The 7,500-nt window shown below is 37.7% G+C and overlaps 1 protein-coding gene across 6 annotated transcripts in view; it reads left to right on the top strand.

The window, feature by feature from the left end:
* Window positions 1–7,500, top strand: part of Syn (synapsin) — a 747,383-nt gene that overhangs the window by 254,413 nt on the left and 485,470 nt on the right. For 4 of the 6 annotated variants that reach the window (XM_076177098.1, XM_076177097.1, XM_076177095.1 and 1 more), the window contains one exon: window positions 569–1,208. The exons of 1 other annotated variant lie outside the window; for it this stretch is intronic. The gene's annotated coding sequence lies outside the window, so the exon portion shown is untranslated. Of the gene's footprint in view, window positions 1–568; window positions 1,209–7,500 lie in introns of those variants that run through there. One more of the 6 variants, XM_076177100.1, reaches the window with a different exon arrangement.

Genomic DNA, 7,500 nt, shown 5'->3' with positions numbered 1-7,500 from the left:
GAGAAAGAGAGAGAGGTGGAAAGGAATGATAAGAGGATTCTAGGAGAGAAACCGGGAAAAGTAAAAGACAGACAAATGAAAAGTTGAGAAAATAGAAGAAAATATAAGGAAACGGGTAGTTCAAGAGATAAGACTTTCTATTAGATAATGTTTACAAGGTACTTGTTATCTGTCAGTTTATTTAAGTATTTATTTATTTATATTAGCATTTATTTATTTATATATTATCTACTTATCAATAAATTAATAAATTCATTTATTTGACTGACGCCTGGCTAATTCATTCATCGTAGATGTTACTATAACGAAGGGGTTACTGTAGAGTTAAAGTGCAGTGAGGTGGAAAGCGAAAGAAGGGTTTTGGTGGAAGGAGAGGATGAGGTGGGAAGGACAAGTAAATTATATTCGCTTCCCATGGTTCACGCTCAGCGGAAGCTGAAACAAAAGTAGTCTGTTTTTTCATATCACTTTTTATCCACCGCGTAACTTTAATGTGTAGATAGCTTTGTTGTATATATCTGTGACTAGTGTAGTCTGCTATGTTCACTTTAGCCCTTTGTTCTTGCAGCAGGTGGCAATCATCAGTAGGCAGTCAGCAGGTGGTACCCAGCAGTAGACAGACAAAAGTGTAGAACTGCAGGCCAAAACTTCTACCTCCACTACCACCGCCATCGTAATCCCACCAACAAACAAGGCTTTCCTGAGCACTCCAAAGCACAACTGAAGAAGTTGTTTACACATCAGTCGAAACCAGCTCTTCCTTCCCTTTTCCCTTTTTCTCAAGAAAACCTACGCCAATATCCACTTGTCCTAAGCTCCGACCGGCTAGACCATCTGCGCCATAACCCTTGTCGTGATTTTGCTGCCGCTCTAGGCGTTGTTCTTCCTCCCCTCTCTTTCTATCCGGCTGTAGCATCGGCCCCACCAGGAAACAAAGTCTCTACAGAACCCCTCGCCTCAACAGCTACACGCCTTCAGACTCTCCGTCAACGCTTTTCCCTCGGGGTTTTCATCTTCCGTGGCCCAATCAGGAGGCCCTCGACACCGTCCCTGAGAGCGCTTGCCGTGGCCCCACCGGAGGCGTGAGCCTGATCCACCGCCACCATTCTCGGTTCAGTTTGCGAGTGCAGTCCTCCAGAAACCGGCAAAATTTCTTTCTCAAGCTTTAAAGCCTCCTTCTCCACCAATGTCAACTACCTCAAGCGGAGGTGAGTTTTCGATGACCCTTGAGACCACTCCAGCCTTTCCCGCATGTTTGTCCCTTCTGTGGCTGGCTCGGTCTTTTTTAAACCTCACTATCGCCTTTCTTTTCCTAACCCTCATATACAAACACACGATCATGCGATACTTTTTCTCTGCCTCGTGCGTCCGATAGACTCCTACATCTTTTCTATGCTTGTAAACGATTGGACAGGAAAGACAGGAAAGATAGGAAGGACAGGGAAGATTATATTGTATTGGCCTTCCCACACGAGTGTGGAAAGGCCAATACTGACTGAAAGACTATGACAAGTCATTTTGTTTACTATTTATTTTAAATTAATGCACCTATTTTTTAGGGAGTCTATTTTTCATACGTTATACTCAAAACTATAAGATCTAGTTTCTTTTACAATTGGACAAGCAAAGTAGAACCTCGGTTCTCGACCACAATTTGTTCCAGAAAAATGTCCGAGAACAGATTTGGTCGAGGATTGAATTTTTTTTTATTGATCTGCTGGGTGTAGCTTTATCAAAATGATATTCTTCTATTTTTTTTTTCTTCTAATTTCGTCCCTCAGATACGTTCGGGTTGGTCGAGAAACAATATTTTGGTCGAGTACCGGAAAAAGAAAGAAAAATCTCGAATGTTTCAGACGAGAAACAGTTTATTCTATTTCTGAGACGTTCGAGAACCAAGGTTCTATTGTGTTCATACTCAGCCTTGCTTGCGCATCCCTTAATTCAATTGTACGCGTATTATTTTTTGGCTTTGTAAGGATTTGTCTTTTTGGTTTATCTTTCTTTATTATTTGCATCTTCCACCTTGTATCTTTCTTAAACTACGTATTACATTCCAGATTCCATTTTTTTTCAGTGTCTCCCGATTCCTTGAACTAAGTAAAAGGGCGTAAAATTGGGGTTTAGAATACCAAAATTATCAAGAAGCATCACCGTTGAGAATAAACTAATTCTGCTCTCTGATTGCCCCACTGATTTGAAATACGTATTTGGCAACTGAATCCTAGTAGTACTAAAGTCCCTTCCTTTATATCTTTGTGATCATACATTAGATTAGGTCCTCTTTACCTTGCTTTTAGCCATGAAGTTTATTCTTTGATGCTCTCATGATGTGCCCTATAAAATGGTGGCTTAGATGGGACCTACACCGTCGCACCCTCCTAGATTAAGTGTGCCTGCACATGAATTTTTTTTATCATTGGTGTTTATGGCGTTTTATATGTTGTATGTGTTTACTATGGAGAAAGTGTGTATGGATGGACTAATCCAGATATAATTTTGCTGGAGTGATAGCAAATTGCCTTATCCATGGTTTATAGAATTCAAATGCACTCGCTTGTATTGGGAGTGTGAGATGTCGTGTGTATGTCAGGGTTCGGGACTATGAATATGTGCATTTTATTTATCTCTTTTTCTTTTTTACCTTGTCTTTTCTCTTCCTTTTCTACTCATTTTCTTCTTCTTCTTTCTTTTTCTCCCATTACAACCAATGTGGGTCAATATATGAGTAAAAGCAGCAATGACTGCAACAGCTCTGTAGGGAAGAGGCCAAACGCAGAGTATGGGAGTCCAGTATATTTTACGTTTCGCCCAGCAGGGCTTCTTCAGAAATAACATCGATGAAAAACATTTTACTCCTTATATAGCCCGAGCCTTGCGGGGAGAAACAAACATTAAAATGGTGTACACACAATTTGCGCAAATGGCTTGTTACTTGTAATTAAAATTGCCAATGGTTAGTTTATTGTAAAAAATACACTATTCTGATTTATATTTTCTATGAGGGATATAAACGCCGATTCTAAACATCTACGTTTCATTGTATGGTTTTCATACAATATATAACTGAACCCGTTTGTTTACGTGCTTCCATGAGCTTTTTTCATAATACACATTATTAGTACAAAGGATTACAAAGGATTACAAAGGCGCAGCATGCCAACAGGAGACCTTTTGGTCCATAACTAGGATGCAAAAAAATAATTATAATAATGAAAAATAAATAAATAAATAAGTAAACAAATGAAAATATATAATAATATAAATAACAATAAATAAAATAAATAAATACAGGTAAATAGTAGATAATAATAATTGATATATAACTAATGATAAATGAGAATCAAGGAAATAATAATATACAGACAAACAATAACAAAACAAATAAACAAATAATATAAAATAAATGACAGTCATTACATCATCTTGCTTAGGTGTTTATCTAAATGATTCTTAAAGCTTCGAATTGAACTATATCGCACTGCCTCTGCGGGAAGTTTATTCCATTCATTAACTACACGGTAGGCGAAATTGTTTCTACATACTTCCAAATTGAATCTAACATATTTCCTAACATTTTGAGACCATTGTTTCTTGTCTGATTCTCATTCAGTGTGAAAATTTTGTCACTTTTGATGTTGTCAATTCCCTTTAGAATCTTAAAAACCTGTATCAAGCCACCTCTGAGTCTACCCTTTTTTAGGGAAAGCAGATTCATATGTTTTAGTCAATTTTCGTATGACTTATTTTTGATATTTGGAATCAGTTTTGTAGCTCGCCGTTGTACTTTTTCCAGTCTGTCAATGTCTTTAATGAGATTTGGTGATCATACGGAAACATCATATTTCAAATATGGATGAACCAACGATTTATATAGTTTGTTAATGAGTGATGGACTTTTGAAGTTCAAAGATCGCGCAATCAGTCCTAGAATCTTATTTGCCTTCTCAGAGGCACTGCTTAGATGATTTGAGATCGTTACTGATAATTACGCCGAGATCCTTTTCACTATTCATTTTTGTTAATGACTTTTCAAATAACTTGTAATCGTACTTACTGTTATTCTTACCTATGTGCATTACCTTGCATTTATTTGTGTTGAATTTCATTAGCTACTTTTCAGACCATTGCTGTAATTTATCTAAATCTTCTTGAATATCTAATTGGTTTAAGTGATCATTTGCTATCCCGCACATTTTTGTATCATCAGCAAATTTGGAAACAATAGATTTTAGTCCGTGGTCTATATAATTCATATATACTATGAATAGAAATGGCCCAAGAAAGGAACCCTGAGGAACTCCACTCGTAAAATTTTTCCATCTAAAAGTTTTGCCATTTAATACTCTCTGTTTTCGATCGTTCATTAATTACTAGTCTAACTTAATAGGCTACCACTTATTCCGTGCGAAGCTAATTTTGCAAGTAGTCTTTCGTGGGTGACGGTATCAAAAGCTTTTGGAAAGTCTAGATATATTAAATCTATATTGTTTCTTTTGTCATAATTCGAGATAACTGTGTTGTAGAATTCGAGTAAGTTAGTCACACAAGAATGTTTCTGTCTGAATCCATGCTGGCTATCATTTATCAAACAGTTACTAGCTAAATGATGTTCGATTGCATCTTTGATGATAGTTTTCATAATTTTCCTACGATTGAAGTCAAGCTTATAGGCTTGTTATTATTTGGTTTCTTTTTGTTACTTTTTTTTTTTTAATATGGGAATGACGTTAGCTAGCTTCCATTCTTTGAGACATCTCCGGATATAATGGATTTCTTGAAAATAATTTCTAATGGAACAATAATCTCATTTTTCATTTCCTTTAAGATTCTTGGATGCCAGTCATCAGGCCCTGGTGTTTTACTAACTTTGATTTTTTCTGTATACCTTTTGATAATATCTTTTGTTGTATTTACCCTAGACTTTTCACATGTTTCAGTTGGAGTTCACTTTGAGGTGTTTCGTTTACGAATACTGAGCTAAAATAGTTGTTTAAAATATCACACATTCATCATTTGAATATTCAAGTTGACCGTCAGCAGATAATAGTGGGCCAGTGTGATTCCTGATAACCTTTTTATCTTTAATGTAACTACAGAATTCTTTAGGATTCTCTTTGAAATCCAATATCAGTAGGCCATTTTCGCTCACTATATCTTCTCCAGATTTTTTTTTTTTATATTGATTCCAGACATCCTCTTTGCTTTTTTCAATGCAAGGACCCTTCTAGGCATGCTAGTGATTAGTACACGAATTCTTGAGGGATTTCTTGTCATGTTTCCCGTAGTAGTTATAAGAGTTTGGGCTTTAAAGATGGCTTCCTGTTATTTTTGCGAAGTTGTCGGTCTAATATGCCCCAGAGTTGTTCAATAGGGTTTATATCCGGGGACTGACTTGGCCATGGAAGTTTCCTGATCCCATTTTGGCTTAACCAATTTTGTGTTGCTTGAGCAGTGTGACAAGGAGCTCCATCTTTCATAAATAGGAAGACATTTTTACTCATTCTACAACTGGAGAATATTGGAATGAGTCCTTCCTTTAATATAGAGACATATTTGCCTGAATTGATGTTTCATTGGCACTCCACAAGTTCTGATCGACCATCACTCCAAATTGCACCCCACACCATTATTGAAATGCCCCCATGTTTCACTGTTGACTGCAGTCTTTTGTGGTCAAACTCTTGCCTACAGAGTCTCCAGACCCACACTCTTCCTCTGTTAGAAAATAATGCGAATCGTGACTCATCAGTGAAAATGAGTGCTTCAAAAGGCCACAGGTCTCTCCACCATCTCAACAGCCCAATCCTTTCTGCGCTTGATATTGGCTGGACAAAGGAGTGGTTTCCTTCTTACAGCTCTGCCATAGTAACCCAGCTTGTGGAGATACCTGACAGCTGTTCTAGGACTGAAATTAGCATATGCCGCTATGTCACAGTCCTTGCGACGTGGGTACTCTTCGACAATTCTTTTGACAAGACGCAAGGTTCTTTGTGAGGGCCCTGGACAACCTGAGTGAGTTTTGCGCCCTTCTTGTCCTCTCTGGTGAATTGTACGATCACTCTATTAACAGTAGAAAGGGGTATTGATAGATTTTCAGATATTTTGCGTTGACTAAATCCACCTTCATGTTGACCCACAATACGACCTCACTAAAATTCAGATAGGTCCACTGCTCCTTTGGTTCGTGGCATGCTTGATAAATTTTGTATGTAATCTAGAACATAAATCTAGGTAAATATAACATATAAGGTAAATTTGAATATTATTAAGCATTAAATAAGAGGAGAAATGCATTTTTCTTGGTGTCTATTCAATTTTGTCATGTCGGTATATATATATATATATATATGTTGAGACATTCTGACAGGTTGATGTAAGCGGAATAGGAAACACAGGAGTCTTAGTCTTGAGTTTATTCCTGACTAGTTTCGCAGGTATGCTTTTTCAAAGGCTTTGAAAAAGCTTTGAAAAAGCATACCTGCGAAACTAGTCAGGAATAAACTCAAGACTAAGACTCCTGTGTTTCCTATTCCGCTTACATCATATATATATATATATATATATATATATATATATATATATATATATATATATATATATATATATATATCACTACAATTTCCAGCAGCTTCTGCGTTCACGAGTTTTTTGTTGACATTCTCGTCTTTTCTTATGCTGGCGCGATGTGTCGTGCTAAGTTCTCTAATCACCTGGCCAAATAGCATAGGTGGTATACTGTAAGTAACGGCATGGGAATTATCTTCTTAATTTTTATGCAGAGCTTTTTACTAACAGTTAGGCATCTTCAGTGCTAATGAGTACAATGTGTGGGTGATGATTATATATACACAATACGCAGATTACAAACACTTCAGTGCTGATCAGGTTAACCAATCATGAAGCAGAACGCGTAGCGCCGCCCACGGGCCAAGCGGACGTGAACCTAAAGCGGAGCTCGAAGTCTTTTGATGTGGGGATAGTGAATGTGTCCGGAGTCTGTCTATTCATGGTAGGGTTTTTATCTTTTATGTTTAAGGCTTCTAGGATAGGAAAGCGTGTGTGGTTTGTTTCTGTCTGTAAAATAGTGATGCCTCCAAATTCTTTCTTGTCAGTGGTGTCGTTTGATAGCGCCGTTGGAGAGGTGAAGTGTAAGACGCCTCGTGAGCTTCGTCGTAGTCATCCCAATGTATGTTTCATTGAGGGCTTCACAGTTCCCTTTCCTGCAGGAGTATTCATACACGAGATGGCTACGTTGAAGTTCCGGTGTCCTCTGGCAGGGGTTGTTCTTGATAAGGAGTTGGGATGTCTTCATGTTTTTATAGAAAATAACCAGATCTATTTTGTCGTTGTCGTTGGTAGGTTTCACGTCTCTGCAGATGATTTTTTAAGGGCTTTCTCGTCGGTTCTGCTGGGGGGGAGTACTATCTGTCGAGGTGCCTGTTGATGGCGATTTGCACCTGTCTATTAGAGAAGCCATTGTTTTCAAGGACCTGCGTC

Source organism: Oratosquilla oratoria, chromosome 40 (assembly GCF_046742065.1).
Source record: "Oratosquilla oratoria isolate Oo_2021 chromosome 40, ASM4674206v1, whole genome shotgun sequence".
Classification (NCBI taxonomy): Eukaryota; Metazoa; Arthropoda; class Malacostraca; order Stomatopoda; family Squillidae; genus Oratosquilla; species Oratosquilla oratoria.
Note: the sequence above shows the minus strand (reverse complement) of the source record. Positions and strands in the feature narration are given on the sequence as shown.